This window comes from Malus sylvestris, chromosome 8 (assembly GCF_916048215.2).
Source record: "Malus sylvestris chromosome 8, drMalSylv7.2, whole genome shotgun sequence".
Lineage (NCBI taxonomy): Eukaryota > Viridiplantae > Streptophyta > Magnoliopsida > Rosales > Rosaceae > Malus > Malus sylvestris.
Genome location: NC_062267.1, coordinates 15,198,120 through 15,219,512, shown reverse-complemented (window position 1 = coordinate 15,219,512; position 21,393 = coordinate 15,198,120). Strand labels below are relative to the sequence as shown.

General features: G+C 38.1%; 1 protein-coding gene across 2 annotated transcripts in view; it reads left to right on the top strand.

Annotated features, from left to right (window-relative positions):
- LOC126631588 (uncharacterized) overlaps window positions 1–21,040 on the top strand; it is a 57,325-nt gene extending 36,285 nt beyond the window's left edge. The window contains exon 2 of one of the 2 annotated variants that reach the window (XM_050301708.1): window positions 21,031–21,040. The gene's annotated coding sequence lies outside the window, so the exon portion shown is untranslated. Of the gene's footprint in view, window positions 1–11,326; window positions 11,337–21,030 lie in introns of those variants that run through there. The other variant, XM_050301709.1, reaches the window with a different exon arrangement.
- Window positions 21,041–21,393: the final 353 nt, after the last annotated feature.

Genomic DNA, 21,393 nt, shown 5'->3' with positions numbered 1-21,393 from the left:
TGTATTACCAATTACACAAGGGATAGTGAAACTACTTGGATCTTTGCATTTAGGTGGCAGCTTTCTTTGCAACATTGCAGAGACATTCTCACTTACCTGCACCACCTCTTTCTCCCGAATCCGATTCCTTGTTGTACAAAGCTTCTTTAAAAACTTAACGTACTTCGGGATTTGCTTTATAGTATCAAGGAGCGAGATATTGACGTGCACCTTCCTAAACGTCTCCAGAATGTCTTTTTCATCCTCTTCATTCTTGGCTTGCATAAATTTGTGAGGAATGCATTGGGTGGAATAGGGTTAGAATTAACCGAATTTGAACCAACCTTACCTGAGGTGGACAGCTTATGGGGTGTAGGGGGCTGCGACAAGGATTTTTGTACCTTTGCCATAGGCTTTGCTTCATGTTCTTCTTCTTGCAGCATCTTTTCATCCTCGTTAAGGTCTTGTTTGGATGGTTTTGGGTGATTTCCAAGCTCCTTGCCACTTCTCAATGTAATGGCCTTGGCGGTTTCAAAGCTTCCCTTTGGATTCACAACGGTTGAACTAGGAAGTTTGTCTTGTTCTCTAAACTGCCCAAGGAGCTCTGAAATATGCCCTATTTGCTTCTTCATGTCACTCATCTCCTTATCTTGATTTGCTATTCGATTATTTTGATTTTGTAATCCCTGCGATACAGAAGTTAGTAATTGAACAACATGATCATTATCCATAGACATACTTGAATTCGATTGGAATTGTTGTGGGGGAGGTTGTGGTGGCTGCACAGGTCTTGAATAGAACTCCTGAGATTGCTGCCAATATCCGTCATTTGAAATTGTTGAGGTTCCCTCCACATAAAATTTGAATAATCTCTCCAATCTGAATTGTAAGTGTTTGAAAACAGGTTGTTCCTTGATTGATTATGGCCTTGATAACCCCATGCACCTCCATTCTCAGTTAATTGAGGACGTTGATGAGTTTGATATCCTTGCCTATATGACATGCCACATGTAAGGACACTTTTCATTGTGGTCATTCCGATATACTACGACAACTGAGAAGTAAGATTCGCTATTTGATCTTGAATATTAGCAATTACCATGTCTTGTTTCTATAGTACCTGAAATCAAAGAAAGAAAACTAAATCAAATATCAAAAGTAAAAATAAAAAAAAACAGGGTGATTAGCAATTTTACTAATCCCCGGCAACGGCGCCAAAATTTGATGTGAAAATTAACTTGACACACAAATTAAACCCTTTTATTGACAATTGTAGTAAAGATGTAAGTAGGGATCGTTCTAGGCCAGGGATTAGGAGGGATTGCTAATCTACTTAAACTGACTCAAAACACTAAACTAGGCTTGAAAACACTAAACTAGACTCAAAGAACTCAAAACAAACTAAAAAGACTCAAAACAGCACAAAACAATCAAATAGACTCACACTAGACACTAGAGGGTGAATTGGACGAAAATTGATTTTAACTTGACTCAAAACACTTAAAAACACTTAAAAACACTTAAAAACACAAATTGGATAAATTCTAACTAACCTGACACAACAAAGTAAAGGGGATTGGGTTTTTGACGAATTTAAAGTAAAATTAAACAGATTTAAGACTCTAAATAACTTTGGACGAAATTGGTGATTTAATGGGTGAATGGCTAGCTAGAGGGTTCTTCTCCACACATGACACACTTGCATACAAATCAATTTCCAATTGCTTTTCCAACAAACCATGAACCTCAACGCCCCAGATTAACCGTGAACAGCACTAATTAACCCTCAGATTTTCCTTAAGTCATTGAATTGGATGGACAATGCATTGGCAACCAAATTATTCTTCAATAGTTCCCTACACGAACAACATAATAGAGATATAATCAAAGATCATTAAGCTTTGTGAAAATCATAAGCATTGACAAGGCATTCATAACTATGACAGCATGATACTCTTGCCAAGAATTCACTTAACACGATTATGACTAGCAACCTCCACTACTTGTGAATATAAGTTCATAACTATTAGGTGAAATTCCCTTATATTCTAGCATCAAATCCCTGCGTGCAAACTAACTGTGCACCCTTAATCAACAAACAAGAATAAGTTCTGAATCAAACAGTTAAGTAAATTGCATTCATGATTCATGAAATCACAACTGGAAGTAATCAATTCATATTGCAAATATGTTCATGGCTTTGAATTCCCCCTAGCTAAAACGAGTTTAGCTCCTCATGTTTGCAATTAAACAAATACAATTAAATTTAAACATTGAAACAACAGATAGAATACACCTAGAAATGCTCCAACAATCCAACATCTTGAATGGCAAGCACGACTCTAGGGGGCTCATATCCTATCTCCTTGCAAAGCTGTGGCACAATGGGATGAATGTGTATGAGGGATGTATGGGACGAATTTGTGGTGAATGGTGTGTTCTGAATGAATGTTGCGGCACTTGTATTTATAGGGAGAAAGAGGAACGACCTAGGTAGCTTTGGAGAAGGATTGGCACTCCAAATCCCCAAGGAAAAAGGTTAACTAAATGGCAAAAACCAGGAAGAAATAGGAATAGGTTTAGTGGTAGGAAACATGGCTTCTAGAAAGGCTAGGTGCGGCTGATTTGTAGGAGAAGGGATAGGCTTCTAGAAATAGGTTTTTATGTGTCCAAGTCTGAAAAGAACTCCCCCTTGTAGTTGGAACTAAAGTATGATAAGATTAGGATAGGAGAAGATAAGATAAGGTTAGTTTGGATAAGATAAGATTGGATAAGGTTTTGGATAATGTTCTTTCATTTTAGCTGATTCCTTATCTTCTTTGTCTTGAATTTATTTTCTTCATCTTTTCAGCACATTCCTAGCCTCTTGAACTTCAAAAACGTCCATCCACCTTGCTCCATGCATGTGCTATCCATTCTTGGCCCAAAACTGCTAAAAAATGCTCCAAAATGCACTTTCTTGCCAACTTTGTCATTAGGACCTATAAACACACAAAAATAGTTGAAAACACTATAATAAGCAGAAACTAACTATGAAAGTGCAAGAAAACATGCTAACTAAGTCGCATAAATATGCTCCTATCATTCGGCTTGCCTCGTCCTTTATTAAGCTGAAGTTGTTGGATCTGCTTTACGCCAGCTGCAAAGTCCGTCAGTCGAGCTTTATTCACTTCAAAATACTTTTCGAGTTTTGAAGCAACAACTGACCTTTGTCGTTGAAGTTCGGCAATTTGACGTTCAGGGGCGGCCAACCGTGTTTTCTTTGCTTTGATGGTCTTAACCTCCGGTCGACTGGCTTCATGAGTAATCTTTGCAGCCTTTAGGTCATCCTCGGCCTGGAGAGCCCGTTCAAAAATAGTAATATACTGCCGAGTCCGCTCTAGAAGATTAGATAGGTGGAGGACATTTTCGGTGCTCAGCAAACCACCAGCTGCAAGATCGTTTAGGCACTTTCCTAAAGAGTCGAGGCCTTTACATTGAAGGACTTGTGAGGCAGAAAGAGATAAGAGTTCTTGCAACTTGGCAAAGACATTGGATTCTGCCGCGGTCGCCGAAGGCTTGGCTGACGTGACAGATGACTTGGCTGCTCCAAAAGTATTCAAGAGGAAAGCGTCAAGCTTGACTTCCCATGAAGGCTGCACATGAAAAGATTTTAGGCAAAAGGAAAATCGTAAAGAATATAGCAGAGATAATTTGTTTTAGACCTGCCGAGAGAAGACTTCGGCCATGTCCTCTGGTTCATTGCTCGAACTTAGAGGGCTTAATAGCTAAGCCCAGTGTTTAAGACTGCTTCTCAATTCACACTGCCAATGAAGGCTATCTACGTTCGATAGCCAACGAGGTAGCCAGGAAATATAAATAACACCCTTCGGCGCATAGAATTTTAGGTGAAATGAATAATCAGGCACCTGACATTTAATATTTTTCTCGGTTCAGACTTCTCGGTTCCGCCATCGGTTTAGGCTCGACAAGTGGCATTTTTCCACTATCGGCTGCAGAAGGATTGACCTGGTCAGTAGCCTCAACCGCAGCTGGAGAGTTAATGGTAAGGGATTTGGTTGGTCGAAAACGACTTGTTAGCGGGATGTCTTTGCTGTCATCATCCTGAAATAAGGGTTGTTAGTATTCAGAATCTAGTCGAAGGAAAAAGTTACCGGCAACATAATCATACTTCTTCCTCCAGAATGATCACTGTTTCTGTTTTTAGATTTAGGGGGATATTTTTCTTTGCCAAGGTGGCCGCTTCCTTAAAGACAGGAGCAACAGTCAGCCTTGGATCAGCAGGTTCCTTGATTACCGGATCAACAATTAGCTCGACCATGACTTGTTGAATCAGACGAACCTTAGGTGCTTGACCGGTAGGAGGATCTTGTTGTATGTCTGCCGAGGTTTGAACGGCAGGAGAGCGATGAGACTCAGCAGTTGCTCATGTGGTTTGGCTGGAGATGACATGAATCTTCCGCTCCCTTTTTTTCACCAACTTCTTGATATATTTCTTAGAACGGGGAGCGTCGCCAGCCACCTCAGCCTCTGAGTGAGACTGTTTGCTCGGCAAGGTCGGTAAAATGGTCGCAGTTTTCTTTAGCGAGAAGGCAAGTTTTTTCTTGGCCACGGCCGCAGCTACCACATCAGTATGATTACCTGAAAAAGCTAAAATTAAATGAGAAGGGAGTTTGAACGAGTAGCCAAAGTGAAATGATAGACACAGACAAATACCTTGAGTATTTTCTTTGGATGTTAGGGCGGGAGTCTTCTTCAAGCGGTCCCCGAAAATTTTCTTGATAATGTTTTCAACTGGTGCGCCAAAAATGTCTTGAGTATATACGACCCATTAATCAACAAAGGTGGCTGTATTGAGAGTCTCAAAGACATTCGGCAAGAGGCAGAATTTCTTACACCTTTGTTGAAGAACCAGAGAGGCGTCTTCGGCTTAGGAAAGAAGGAGATGTGAGTAGAGGCAGTGAATAGCCTTAGAGGTAGCCAAGTTGCCGTGCGGTGAAGTGGGGTTGGTAGACTTCCCAACTTGCGCACTTAGCATCGCAGCAGATAAGGAGGTCGCGAGTTAACACAAACAACCCCCGGTTCTTTCGGAGGTCAGCATATTCGACTTCATTCCATACCGAGGATGGGAGCTTGATGGAAGGGGGCATTCTTGACGACGGCAGATTAAAAACTTATCATCAAAAAGGTCTTCTAGAGCCCTATTAAAGACTTAACATTTCAGAGGGTCTAACGTTGCGGACTTCTGGCCTGAGGGCCAGTCTAGTATGGGTCAATCTTGTTGACTGTTGTTTCGGCTAGGCAAAGTCTGAGGTTTGCGAAGATAGCCGAGCTAAGAGCCAGGATATGACCACTAGCTAAGGCTTCAGTGACCGACATGTTCTCGAAAAAACATTTATTCAACTTGGTACATCAAATAAATTTGTTGTACCAGTAGAAAAAGAAGGCTTCGTGTTCTCCTTTCCTGAGGCTTTCTTCCTCTTGGCCAGCGAAGTGCTGAATGAGGGTGTTGTAGTTGAAGAATTTTTTTTGCAACTTCTAAACTTCTTCTTTCAAGGGCTCTTGGGTTTTCTTCCTTAGCAACTCGACAGTGCGTTCATTGAAGAGTATCTTGAGGTCGAGGTTGGATGGGCACCAAGGGAGGGAGACGTCGATAGGGAGACCTAAAGGGGAAGTCCCCGAGGATGGCTAAGACGTTGAGAATAGTGAGGCCAATTGAAGGATGATTTTGTGAAAACATGTTCATTTGAATAACATCTATAGCATGCATTTAACAATTAAAAGGTGGAATCATGCTTGCATGCATTCAAAAACAAAACATTACCCATGAAATTCAAAGCCTAGTAGATTGGTGAACCAAGACTCAACTCAAAACAAAGTGAGTTGAGAAATATATACCTTTGTAGATTCCTCTTTGCATAAGCAAAGGCTAATCACCCAAATAGAGGGCCTTCATTCCTTGCTTCTTAGATCCATGGATTTGGATGGAAGAATATGGTTCTCCAAGTTCTCAAAATAGAGAACCTCTAAGTCTCCACACCAAGGTTAAATTTAAGTAGAAATGAGTGACCTTGGAGGAGTAGGATTGCTAGATACACCCTCCTAGAGAGAAAAGGAGAGACATGTTCTCTCCAATTTTCTCCAAAAGAACCCATAATGAATTTAGGCTATAAAGTCCTTTATATAGTCACTTCAAATAAGTGACCTAAAGAACCAAAAGGGCATTCTCTCTAACATGGCTAGCCATAAGGGTTTTATTGGGCTTTTGGGCCTTTGTGAATTAAGTTGTCATACAACTTAAGTCAATGGGCTTGACGTTCAAAGCCCATTGGGCCTTGAGGTCCAAAACTATCCCGAGGTCTTTAATGAACTTATTCGTTTGATTAATTAACATATTAATTAATCCTTGCCATAAATAATTAAACCATTTAATTATTCTTACTCATCTCCATTGTTTCTTCAATCTCCACCTTACACGGTGTACGATCCATTAGGTTCCTTTTAGCGAGGCAGTGGGCGATTAAAACCATTTCACATCGATTGTGAATTGAAACTTACTTTCAATTCTCCCTTTAGTGATTACACACGTTTAGGGCTTCCACAAACCATGAGTGACACCTAGCAGCATATCATGGTTACCCAAGCTAATCAAAAGAGGTGGAGAACCTATTCAGTTTAGGATTACAAATGCAATACGGTCTTTCTCTAATACAATACTCTTGATCACATTGTTTGGTTTGATAGTTTATTTATTCATGTCTACTATCCAATGTGATTCGTGTGCTTATATGATTACCTTGAATGTGATTTGGAACGACTTCCTAAATCTCATTCATACTCTGGCCAGAGGTTCTAAATCATATCATAGAGTATTATCCCTCAAACGGTTTGAAGGTTAGAGATCCCTTGTTGCGCATTCACTTGTCTCCATGGCTAAGTGGCTTAACCCCAACGATGCCGTGGACACCCGCGGATAGGGTGACTTTGACATAATCAAAGATCAAGGACTTAACCACAAGACGGCTATGATGCCTCAGGTCAAATGACTACTTTGCATTATCCCAACCATGAGTTCTCATGTGACATGAATATGAGAACTCTTCGTTGATCGTGTTCAGTGAACTCATTCTCTATTGAGCACGTACGTACTTGTCTTGATGTCACACACACCAATGACTCGAGACTAGTCACTCTCCCTGAGAGAAGATACAACACGTACTGATCTTCACGGACTGTCAATGCCCAATTGGCAATCCTATGATCAGGAACGTTTAGGATGTGTCTACAAAAGAATGGTCTCATGAATCTAACTTCTTTAGATCGTATTCTCCCAATCACATATTCCTTGGACTTATCGTTTAAGCATATAACATTTGTATGAGACGGCTCAAACAATAATCTTTGCCCTTGATATTAAATTAGATTAGTTTAACATGTGAAATGTCCGTAAAGTATCATCATATGATTGGTTTTAGGGCACATTTCCAACACCAATAAGGCCAAATAGGAGGACCATATTATTGGTGGCCGAGCACGAAAAGCCTAGAGCTGCCATGAGAAGTTCTTTGTCCATGGTGATCTCGATGGTCGAGAGCTTGATGGCATCATAAATGCTGAGAATCTTTCATTCCTTCCTGAAGAATTTCTCCATCCTTTCGACCCACGCTACCCAGGTCGCGGTAGTTGAAGGCCACGCCCCTCGGGGTTTGGTCAATTCCCACTTCGACCAGTCATATCCTTGAAGCAAAGGTTCCAGGCAGTTATATTTGAGGAGGTTGGTAATGGACGCTGGGACATTATTTTTAAAGAGTGGTCCTTGGATCTGGTGAGAAGCGCTCGAGTCACATTCGAATCGTAGGGTTTTGATGACGAAGAAATTTCTGGACTCAAAAGTTTTTCTTGTTAGAAAATGAGCTTTGAAGGTTGATTTGGGAGTAAAAGGGTTGAGAGTTCTAAAAGCGTAAAGGGAAAAATGAAGGACTTTGGGTATTTACAGGGGTTTTGGAAGAAGGACAATCGTTTGATTTTGAAAAGAAAGGGTAAGACCAGTTGGACAATTTTACAATCATAATGGAGATTCGAGAAATCCGTATGAAGAGACCGGAGAACTTGTGGATTGAGGTAATGTGGTGACGTGTGGCAACAATTTTTATGATGAAGGGACGATTTGATGACTTAGCAGTTCGTGATTTAAGGTAGCACGACTATGTGTGACGGCATGATTAATGATGAAGAGATGTTTAGCGTCTGCATGTTTCAAATGTCATCATTAGAGGATAAGTGAGTAGAAGATTGTCGCGTGGCAGGATGTTAAAAGAACCAAGAACGTGTGATCGTGTCTCATAAATGCACATGTTTGGGTTATTTGAGGCGTTTCAGTTCTTAAGAAGTATAAAGGTTGATTTTGCTTCTTCAAGGTCGAGGCTCGGCTTAGGAGTGAAAGCCAAGGACCTCAGAAGCGAGGGGGCAATGTTTGGGCCCAAAATATTAGTGTGGGTCGAGTTAGAAGTTATTCTCGACCCAGCAGTATGTTTATAGAATCATCGCAAATTTTAGTTATTATGGGCCGCTTGGTTAAGTTCGATTGAGTCCTAGTATGAGGCGGATTGATGGGGTAAGTCGAATCCTAGTATAACAAGAAGTCTTAATGAGATAAGGATGCTGAGATTTGAGAGGTGAATGTGGCCGGATAAAGTGGTTGGTTCAAAGCCTTAATGGAGGCAGGATTGGCCGAGACCTGGTTGGATTAGGTTAAGGAATCCTAATCCGAGCATAGTTCTAGTTCGGCCATGATAAGATTGGCTGCTATAAATAAGAAGGGGGTGCATCATTTTAAACCTCTCCAACTCAACACACAAACTGCCATGTGTAAACTCTGGCTCTACGCGAAACCTCTCAACAACCTTGAGATTTTTATTTTCTTTTTCGCCGACACATCTTCAGTTTAGATAAACAGTATTGTGAAGACAACCAGCGAACACCTTCAGTTTGGATAAACAACACTGCTGCCGTAGAATCAGCCGACCACGGAGCACCTTCAATTTGGATAAACAGCACTACGTCAAGGCCGACTGATTATTTATCCAAGTATCGGTTGAGAAAGATTTTTGAATCCTTATTGGTAGAGGTTATCTCATTAGCCTTCTTGGCGAAGTGAGGAGTTACAAATTACTGGGCTCGGCGCATTGAACGCTGAGTTGTTTTATGATTGGATATTCACAAGTAAGTTTTAGAGTTCGACATTCTGACACATTCACCATCAAGACATATATCTCTTTTGAGTACTTGTGTCCGTATAGTTTGGAGCCAGTTCGGCGTGCTTATACTCTTACGAATATAATCACTATAACCGAACCCAACGACGACGATTTGTGAACTTCACCGGACTAGCAGCCTTGTCTTCAGGCTTTAGAACCAGAAGGCCGAAACGTGTTCCTACCTTGACCGCAGTCGCAAGATCAAGAAGTCAGCAGCTCACTCAACGTAACATTAACAAATTTTACTCCCTGGCGGAGCTCGGCCGTTGAGTTGGCACGCCCCACACATAACCGAAGGACATAGTTAGCTTATTAATTACTCAGCTTGTGCACCACGTAGGCTTGTTAGTTTTTAGGGTCAACAAGGAGAGAAGAAATTCTTCTCCTCCAAGGAATACAAGTTCTAATAGGAAATAACAACTAGAGTCAAATCTAATTAGAATTTACACAATCACACTTAAATAAGATGCTTATAACACTCCCCATTGAGTATGTAAATACTCAAGTAGATTCGGCATCATGTAGAGTTGAGGAAGTCGACTCATTGGCCTTGATTCTAGGAACACACTATTAAAAAATAAGACTCACAAAAAACCCTAAGGCTATGGTAAAACCTGAGTAGGGAAAAAATCCATAATTTAAGAAAAAATGCATGAGAAATGTAAAGTCAAATGAAAAGTCTATAGAACATCAAGGATATGATCAACCCAAGGTGAATGCTTTGTCAAAACCTCGTTAGGTAGCAAAAATCCAGTGGAAAAAATGCTCATAATCGTAGGGAAAAAGAGTACATTAAGATCAAGCAAGTATACTTCAGGATACTCCCCTTGAGTTTGACACAATTCCAAAGAGAACTAGCAATGTTACAACTTAGAAAGTTTACACATACCAATTCTTTGAACAAGTTTTTGAAACGTCGCCTTCGGTAGTGATTTGGTGAAGAGGTTGGCCAGATTGTCTTGTGAACAGATTTGCGTGACTTCAATCTTTTGATGCTTTTATTGTTGATGTGAGAAGAAGAACTTCGGCGTAATGTGCTTGGTGTTATCTCCTTTGATGTAACCCTTCTTGAGCTGTTCGATGCATGCTGCATTGTTTTCATAGATTGTCGTCGGGACGTCAACGACGAGGTAAAGATCGTAGGAGCTTTGAATAAGGCCCACAACTGTTCTTAGCCAAAAACATTCTCGAGTTGATTTGTGTAGGGCAAGAATTTCAGCATGGTTAGACAAAGTGGCAACTAAGGTCTGTTTAGTTGACCTCCAAGAGATTGTGGTGCCTCCAACGATAAAGACATAACCCGTTTGAGAGCGTGCCTTGTACGGATCATATAAGTATTCTGCGTCAGCATAACAAAAAAGTCGAGAATCAAATCGAGATAAAGGGGGGTATGTCATCACTCGAGGATTTATTGGTATAGAACAAGCCTAGATTCGTAGTACCCTTAAGGTAACAAAAAATGTCTTTAACACCGGTCCGGTGTCTGCGTGTTGATGCATTACTGTATCTTGCCAAAAAATTAACAGTGAAAGTGAAGGAAATTTTGTGAAAAACATGTTCATTTGAGCAACATCTATATAGCATGCAATTAACAATTAAAGGCGGAATCATGCTTGCATGCACTCAAAAACAAAACATTACCCATTAAATTCAAAGCCTAGTAGTTAGGTGAACCAAGACTCAACTCAAAACAAAGTGAGTTGAGAAATTATACCTTTGTTGATTCCTCTTTGCATAAGCAAAGGATAATCACCCAAGAGCCTTCATTCCTTGTTTCTTAGATCCATGGATTTGGATGGAAGAATAGGTTTCTCCAAGTTCTCAAAATTGAGAACCTCTAAGTCTCCACACCAAGGTAAGATTTTAAGAAGAAATGAGTGACCTAGAGGAAGTAAGATTGCTAGCTATTTTCCTCTAGGGTGGCCGGCCTCTTTAGAGAGAAAAGAGAGCTTGTGTTCTCATCCTTTCCCCAAAAGAAAAACCCTAAATGAATTTTGGCTATAAAGTCATATTTATACCTTCCTTCATTGGAGTGGCAAACTTGTAATTAAAGCAAGTTCACTACCCTCCTCTAAATGGCCGGCCTTAAGGGTTTATTGGGCTTTCAAGCCCTTTGTTTATTCAAGTTGTCATACAACTTGAGTTAATGGGCTTGACATTCAAATCCCATTGGGCCTTGCGGCCCAAAACTAACCCTAGGTCTATAACGAACTTATTCGTTTGATTAATTAACATATTAATTAATCCTAGCTATAAATAAATAATTAAACCATTTAATTATCCTTAGTCATCTCCGTTGTTTCTTCAATCTCTACCTTACACGGTGTACGATCCATTAGGTTCCTTTTAGCGAGGCAGTGGGCGATTGTTACTCTTAACGATCGATTGTGAATTGAAACTTACTTTCAATTCTCCCTTTAGTGATTACTCGCCTTTAGGGCTACCACAAACCATGAGTGACACCTAGCAGTATGTCATGGCTACCTAAGCTAATCAGAAGAGGTGGAGAACCTATTCAGTTTAGGATTACAATGCAATACGTGTTGGAAATGTGCCCTAAAGCCAATCATGTGATGATACTTTACGGACATTTCACATGCTAAACTAATCTAGTTTTACATATAAAGGGCATACATTATTGTTTGAGCCGTCTCATATAAATGTTATATGCTTAAACGATAAAGTCCAAGGAATATGTGATTGGGAGAATGTAATCTAATGAAGTTAGATTCATGAGACCATTCTTTCGTAGACACATCCTAAACGTTCCTGATCATAGGATTGCCAATTGGGCGTTGACAGTCCGTTAAGATCAGTACGTACTATGTCTTCTCTCAGGGAGAGTGATTAGTCTCGAATCATTGGTGTGTGTGACATCAAGACAAGTACGGTAGGTGCTCAATAGAGAATGAGTTCACTGAACGCGATCAACGAAGGGTTCTCATATTCCATGTCACATGAGAACTCATGGTTGGGATAATGCAAAGTAGTCCTTTGACCTGAGGCATCATAGTTGTCTTGTGGTTAAGACCTTGATCTTTGATTATGTCAAAGTCACTCCATCAGGAGGGTGTCCACGGCATCGTTGGGGTCAAGTGACTTAGCTATGGAGACAAGTGAATGCGCAACAAGGGATCTCTAACCTTCAAACCGTTTGAGGGAGAATACTCTATGATATGATTTAAATCTCTGATCAGAGTATGAATGAGATTAGGGAATGCGTTCCGAATCACATTCATGGTACTCATATAAGCACAAGACACACATTGGATAGTAGACATGAGAAAATAAACTATCAAACCAAACAATGTGGTCAAGAGTATTAGATTAGAGAAAGACCGTATTGCATTTGTAATCTCGAACTGAATAGGTTCTCTAACCTCTTCTGATTAGCTTGGGTAACCATGATATGCTGCTAGATGTCACTCATGGTTTGTGGAAGCCCTAAACGTGTATAATCACTAAAGGGAGAATTGAAAATAGTTTCAATTCACAATCGATGTAAAATGGTTTTAATCGCCCACTACCTCGCTAAAAGGAACCTAATGGATCGCACACCGTGAAAGGTGGAGATTGGAGATTAAACGGAAATGAGTAAGAATGATTAAATGGTTTAATCATTTAATTATGGCAAGGATCAATTAATATGTTAATTAATCAAACGAAAAAGTTCGTTAAAGACTTCGGGATAGTTTTGGACCTTAAGGCCCAATGGGCTTCGAACGTCAAGCCCATTAACTTAAGTTGTATGACAATTTAATGAATGAAGATTCATTAAAGCCCAAAAGCCCAAACATCCCTAAATGGCCAGCCATGATGAAATGAATTAGGGTTTTGGTTGTTTAGGTCACTTAAAGAAGTGACTATATAAATGACTTTATAACTAAAATTCATTAAGGAAAAATTAAGGGTTTATTTTGGGGGAAAATTGGTGAGAATTGTCTCTCCATTTTCTCTCTAAATAGGCCAACACCTTGGAGGGTACATCTAGCAATCCTACTACTCCAAGGTCACTCATTTCTTCTACAATCGAACCTTGGTGTCGAGAATTAGAGGTTCTCAATTTTGGGAACTTGGAGAACCTATTCTTCCATCCAAATCCATGGATCTAAGAAGCAAGGAATGAAGGCCCCTATCTCTTTGGGTGATTAGCCTTTGCTTATGCAAAGAGGAATCTACAAAGGTATTAATTTCAACTCACTTTGTTTTTGAGTTGATTATTGGTTCACCAATCTACTAGGCTTTGAATTTCATGGGTAAATGTTTTGTATTTGAGTGCATGTAAGCATGATTCCGCCTTTAATTGTTAATTGCATGCTATATGATGTTGCTCAAATGAACATGTTTTTCAAAATAATTCCTTCAATACGGTCTTTCTCTAATACAATACTCTTGACCACATTGTTTGGATTGATAGTTTATTCATGTCTACTATCCAATATGATTCATTTACTTATATGATTACCTTGATTGTGATTTGGAATGACTTCCTAAATCTCATTCATACTCTGGCCAGAGATTCTTAATCATATCATAGAGTATTCTCCCTCAAACGGTTTGAAGGTTAGAGATCCCTTGTTGCGCATTCACTTGCCTCCATGGCTAAGTGGCTTAACCCCAACTATGCCGTGGACACCCGCGAATGGAGTGACTTTGACATAATCAAAGATCAAGGACCTAACCCCAAGACAACTATGATGCCTCAGGTCAAAGGACTACTTTGCATTATCCCAACCATGAGTTCTCATGTGACATGAGTATGAGACTCTTCGTTGATCGTGTTCAGTGAACTCATTCCTTATTGAGAACCTACGTACTTGTCTTGGTGTCAGTCACACCAATGACTCGAGACCAGTCACTCTCACTAAGAGAAGACATAGCACATACTGATCTTAACGGACTGTTAATGCCCAATTGGCAATCCTATGATCAGGAACGTTTAGGATATGTATACGAAAGAGAATGGTCTCATAAATCTAACTTGTTTAAATTACATTCTCCTAATTACATATTCCTTGGACTTATCGTTTAAGCATATAACATTTATATGAGACGGCTTAAAACAATAATCTTTGCCCTTGATATTAAACTAGATTAGTTTAACATGTGAAATGTCTGTAAAGTATCATCATATGATTGGTTTTAGGGCACATTTCCAACAATCTCCCACTTGCACTAAAGCCAATCAGCTTGGTCATCAGTGATGATACCTCTTCTGTAGTCATTTCAAAAATGGCTGAGTAGTAGGCCTAGACAATGGATATCTATATGTTATCCATAGAAGCAACCTTGAGAATAACGACGTCACCATTATACATGATTTTCAATCATGTGGTTCAGTCTCTCATTTGAGTTCGGATCGTGATGAGACCTTGATTCGCTGGCTTGAGCTATCACCCCATTAGTGTCGTAGTGTCGGTACACTAGAGACACTTTCTGGTTGGAACCGAATAGAGAGTTCATAAATGAACTTTCCCATCCAAACAACATTGTTGTAAGCTTCTATACAGCAATATATTTTGCATTCCCAATGGAACACACTAAAGTCATTACTTTTAATGTTTCCATCCAAATATCTCTTTTAGTCATAATAAAGAGATATCTGATTATCTCTTCATTCATAATGAAGAAACATCCAATGATGGATTAGATTCATTATCTAATACATTTACGCTTCCATTTCGTTACTCTAATTCTTCCTCATTCTTTGAGGAATCTATCCTTTAGTATTTCTTAAATACTTAAGGACTCACTTGACATTTGCCATGGTTCTGATCCTGGCTTGCACTGATATCGTCTTGTACTATTCTAGGTACAACTATTATCAATGTTTACAGACAATATGAAATACGTAAATCACTTTTCTGCGTATGCATAAAGAATTCTATTTACGCATTATTTCTTTGGGAGTCAACAGGTATGTTCCCTTTGAGAAGAGCTACCTCCTAGTCTTACTAGAGTTGTTCTTCTGATTGAAGTTTATCATCATATGAGAAACTTCCTAGCATCTTTTGTCTATTATTAAGGATTGATATAATCCAATTATATCTTGAAATATATCATTATAGATTTCTATCCCATGTATTTAGACTATATCTCCCATATACATTCTATCGTTATAGAATGTTTAAAGTCATAACTTTAACGAAGAAGTATTCTTTTCATTTCCAAAATTAATATATCATATATATTCAATTTTAGGAATATGATTAACTCCCACTAATCTTTTGTAAACTTAGTAAACAAAAGATTAATTTACATCTTTATGAGAAATCAATTGATTTGATCTTTCTCTCATAAGACGCTTATAACTCCCACTAGCTTGCTAAGATCCATGATGGTTGGATCTCTACAACTTACATGTCTTGTGATTCATAGTTTTAGACATATATTATCAAGACTATCTTAATAATGGTTTCGGAAACTCATATTATGTCCAAACATTGAATCACCATTTAGTTGTAGCTAGCAATCTTCGAATTAATTGAAACCAAGACTACCTCAAAGATGGTTTCTTCCAAGTCAACCAATCTCTTTAATTGTAGTCACCTTAAGCTACCAATTAGCTATGGAGGTTTCATTATTTCGGGTCAAATGGTACTTTACCATTTCCTTGAGTATATATCGTATTTACACTCAATGTAGTCATAAGGATTTTCATTCTTATTTCTTTCGAATTAAGAGGTGTAACTCTATGACATAGTCATAAAGTTCAAACCATTCAACTGAGACGGTTTATAAATCCTTCTCGACTACCTTGGAGCTTGTGGTATAAGAACTAGGTTGTTATATTTGTTGATCACTATCTTATTTCTCAAAGAACCCATTCTTTGAGTTCTATCCCTCGTTCATTTGCTCTATCTTAGGCAAATCCTAGTGTAGGATTACAATGAACTACCCAACAAAACGACATTTGTTAGTTGGTTTATAGAAGTGATATCTAAAGGTTAATTTAAGGATATCCACAAGATAATTCTCAAACAAATATTGCTTATTAGCACACAACCCCAAATCTTAACATGATTATGATTTGTCTTTCTTTCCAACTACATCTTATGGAGTCATGAAATTTTTTGGAAGATCTTCTAATTGACAATCATATTGTCTTAGAAGCATATATCCTATATATGGGTAATTGATAACATCCAACAAACTAAATCTTATTCAAGTTCGTTCTTCTCCTAATGGAGAAATCCATTATCTTTTGATGCTTCTTTCCTTGATATTTTTCAAGGAAACTGTTCTAAAGTGTTATCTTTCCTTGGATCAAATCTAAGGAGGCAAATACTTTAGACGTCTTACTCATCAACTTACATTTCTTGAATTCTTTGAAACCTTTTGCAAAGTATTCGGACTTGTATTTATTCAAAATAAACTATAGTCCAACCGAGAGCGATCTTCCGTGAATGTCATACAACATGAGTAGTATTATGTTGTGGACAAGTGCCACTAACATCTAAGTGAATTAACCTCAACAACTTTGTGATTCTTTCTTCTTTCCAAAAGAATAAAGATTCGAACATTTCGCCTCTATACAATTTTAATAAGAAGGCACTGGATCCGGATCTTAACGATCCAAAGCATCCATCTATGACCAACTCATAATTTATGTTTTAGAGGTATCACATCTCAGTTGGGATTAGTCACCACCTTGCAACCTTTTGGGTTTTAAGCATCGTTATATTCTAAACAGTTAACACTACCATATCATCTCTACTATAGAGACAATTAATTTGATTAATAAAGAACAATGTTTTGTCAAACAAAACATTCATCCATCCCTTATAGTGATGGAATTAAGTTCCTTAAAATTGGAATGAAAAGACAATCTTTGATTTTTCCAATTTCTTTGGTAGTTCATATGAGGAAGTAAGTACCATCTGCTTTCGCAGAGATCTACATTTGATTCATGTTCCGAATGTGAAGTACTTTCTCTTCTCTCATTAATCTTCTACTTCTTATTAGCCACACTTTTACAACGATTGCAAAACATAGTTACTAATACAGAATCAAGCATTCAAGTAGAAGAACCAACTGTTTTGAACTATTCAAGAACATTTTACAACACCTTCGAAAGGTGTGTTCTTGACACTTGCAAGACATTTCTTGCAAATACCCCTTCCAATGTCCATCATTTCATAAAGAAAGTTTGTTCCCTTGGAGTTTATTTCGCTTTCTTCATTTAACTTCTCCTTTTGACTACAATAGTCATGGTCCCTAAACTCCCACTATCTCTCTTGAAACTTATTTCAATTGTGTTATACACATCAAACGATTTGGAGAGTGTGTGGTTATTGTTCACTATATAGTTTACAATAAACTTAGTGAACCATTTGGATAGAGACACAAAGGTGAAGTCCTTGCCTAGTTTCCATTTCTAGAAGTGGTTTAACACTTCAACACTCAATGATTCAAAATCATCATAAGTCCATGTTGATGGACTATTTTTGTCAACCAACCATTATGTTCTAAACATAATTACAAACTTTCAAGAGTTGTTCAAGGCAACTCTCATTTCTTCATACAACAATTTGTAAGTGAAGAATCATGGCACATAAAGTGTCCATGCCCTTGTGCTTTCTTCTCAAGTTCTTTGTTTATTTAACAAAGAAACAAGCACTAGTGTTTGCATTAGCTAAGGGTTGTTCAAAGCAACTCTTATTTCTTCATACAACGATTTGTAAGTGAAGAACTATGACATTAAAAGTGTTGTCCTCTTTATGATAGACTTATCTAACATGTTCTTCCAATGATACATTATCAATAGGAAGATTGTGTGGATTAGACTACTTAGGTACATATACAATCCATTTAGGACAATCTTTGGGATTGTGGTACCAAGTCCGGAAACTAAAGCATTCGGCTTTTCTTTGTCAAGTTTTGGATAGCGTTTGCAAATATATTGGTAAACAAATACATAACGAATATAAATTGATTGATTTTAAGCCATTTGATTCGGGTCTTTAAATCAAATAGCACCACCCACTATTTTTGGCAAATTCCATATCCCTCATTGGAATTCAAGAGTTTTGGAGGAAACTCTTGGTAGGGTATGGGAGACTCATCATTACCAAGCCCACCTCACAATGATATGATGTTGGCTAGCATCAATAATAATGAGAGAGTACACTTACTCATTTGCATCTCTTGCAAGTACCCATCTTATTTGGCCTCTAGAGAATGAAGCCTCACAATGATATGATGTTGGCTCCATTGCACTTAGTTAAGTCATTCCCACCATGCAAGTTCGAGTAGGGGTTCAAGAACAACCTCACAATGATATGATGTTGGCTATTCTCGTTGCCTACCTTCACAACATCATGTATGCATATAGAACTCATCCTGAGTGTAAGCACGCACTTTGTACTCCCCCATGATAGGGTGAAGTCGGTGTACGAGTCACAAACGATTGGAGCCTACCACGGTGGAAGGCCACGAAAGAGTGTTCAAAGCACTCTCACGCTTATCAACTTAATAATGGTTTGGTTGAGGGTTTTAGGTCTCATCACATATAAACAAACATTTTAATCTTATTAAAACAATTTGGTCCTATTACAACTATTGGTCCATGTGATTGATTTAGTAGTATATAATACTCCCACTAAGCTTGTAAAATGGTTTTTAAAGCAAGAGTATATGGTACTACTAACATAACGTTTGCATTCATTGATGGACTATATAGTTGTCTTAGGGCCTTAGGATGACTATGAACCTTTGATTAGATCCAACACGAGCCTAGTGTTGAATCTTGGTCTAGGGATGGTGATTGATTTTAGTTACGCGTTTAATCATATTAAGACGTGTTTCTCCTATTGGGCGTTGGACCCAACTACTCCAATTTCATGCATATCAAATAAAACAAGAAAGGAGTACTTCAAAGTAAAGAAGAGCTTATGCTCTTTTACAACATTTGATCAAAACAAATTACTTTAAAGTAAAGAAGAGCTTATGCTCTTTTACAACATTTGATCATATCAAATTACAACCGAAATCTAATCTACACATTCCCATGGTTCAAACAAATTTGAGACGGCCTTTCACATAGCTCAATTATCATAGGCTTAGGTTCATAATCACCCTTTAATTAATTAACGCTTTAACTAATTAAACTTTGAATGCAACATTGTCATTTGGTTTTTGTATCCATATAATTGATTTAAATGGAGCTAAATGAAATGAAAATCCAATTCTCATTTAAAGAGACAAAACCATTTTGTTCTCAACCTAATTTGGGCCAAAATGCAATAACCTCAACTTTTTGGGCTATGTTGCAAAACTTAAACTTTTGAGCTCATTTTGCAAAAACACAAAAGTCCATTACTTCATGTAATTACAACTAGAACCCAAAAATTTCAATAAATTCAAAAACTTCATTAAAGGAACAAAACAATTTGTCCTTTAGTGATTTTGGGCCTTTACGTAAATACGTAAACTTTTGGGTCAAACTGCAAATACACAAAAGTATCAAAACTTTATGTAATTGCATAAAAGCCCCAAAAGAACCCTATTTTAATAGGGTGGCCGGTTATAGAGAGTGAAGGGAGTGATGTGTGTGTTGATTTGTAGGTTTGACATAAAGTCATGCAAGTGGTGCAAGAGGTGTGTGACATAAATTCATGCAAGTGGTGCATGACATAAATTCATGCAAGTGGTGTGTGTGTAAGAGAAGTACTTCTTACACACCCATCACCATTTCTATCACCTTTCAAAATTTCAATCACATTTAAACATTTGAAAAAGCACAAAACAAAGACTTTATGAAATAAATCAAAACTTTGAATCAAAACACCAAACTTTATGTTTTTGGCTAAAACATCAAGAACAATGAAGAACATTCATGAAAAACCCATTAAAGCTCCATGAACATTTTTCACCCAAAGACATCCCAAAAACACTCAAACTTAAGGGAAATAACATATAACCATACTAGGGTACATAGGGGTTCCAAAAGTCACTTGAAAACACTTTTAAGAAGACAAACATGAACCCAAAAATCCACCCTTTGGATTTGGCCGAATTTCCCAAAAAAAATGGCCCCAAATTTTAGCTCCAAAATTCATGCTCATATGAACTACATCTACAACATTTGAGATGGCAAATTTTCTAACAAAATTTACATTCAAAGAAGCAAGAATAAAGCTTGTAACAATTACAACATTCAAATCAAAGACTATGAACTACAAAACCCAAAAGGATTCACCAACTACTAGACCTAGGCTCTGATACCACTTGAAGGAAATTTTGTGAAAAACATGTTCATTTGAGCAACATCTATATAGCATGCAATTAACAATTAAAGGCGGAATCATGCTTGCATGCACTAAAAAACAAAACATTACCCATTAAATTCAAAGCCTAGTAGTTAGGTGAACCAAGACTCAACTCAAAACAAAGTGAATTGAGAAATTATACCTTTGTTGATTCCTCTTTGCATAAGCAAAGGATAATCACCCAAGAGATAGGGCCTTCATTCCTTGCTTCTTAGATCCATGGATTTGGATGGAAGAATAGGTTTCTCCAAGTTCTCAAAATTGAGAACCTCTAAGTCTCCACACCAAGGTAAGATTTTAAGAAGAAATGAGTGACCTAGAGGAAGTAAGATTGCTAGCTATTTTCCTCTAGGGTGGCCGGCCTCTTTAGAGAGAAAAGAGAGCTTGTGTTCTCATCCTTTCCCCAAAAGAAAAACCCTAAATGAATTTTGGCTATAAAGTCATATTTATACCTTCCTTCATTGGAGTGGCAAGCTTGTAATTAAAGCAAGTTCACTACCCTCCTCTAAATGGCCAGCCTTAAGGGTTTATTGGGCTTTCAAGCCCTTTGTTTATTCTAGTTGTCATACAACTTGAGTTAATGGGCTTGACATTCAAATCCCATTAGGTCTTACGGCCCAAAACTAACCCTAGGTCTATAACGAACTTATTCGTTTGATTAATTAACATATTAATTAATCCTAGCCATAAATAAATAATTAAACCATTTAATTATCCTTACTCATCTCCGTTGTTTCTTCAATCTCTACCATACACGGTGTACGATCCATTAGGTTCCTTTTAGTGAGGCAGTGGGCGATTGTTACTCTTAACGATCGATTGTGAATTGAAACTTACTTTCAATTATCCCTTTAGTGATTACTCACCTTTAGGGCTACCACAAACCA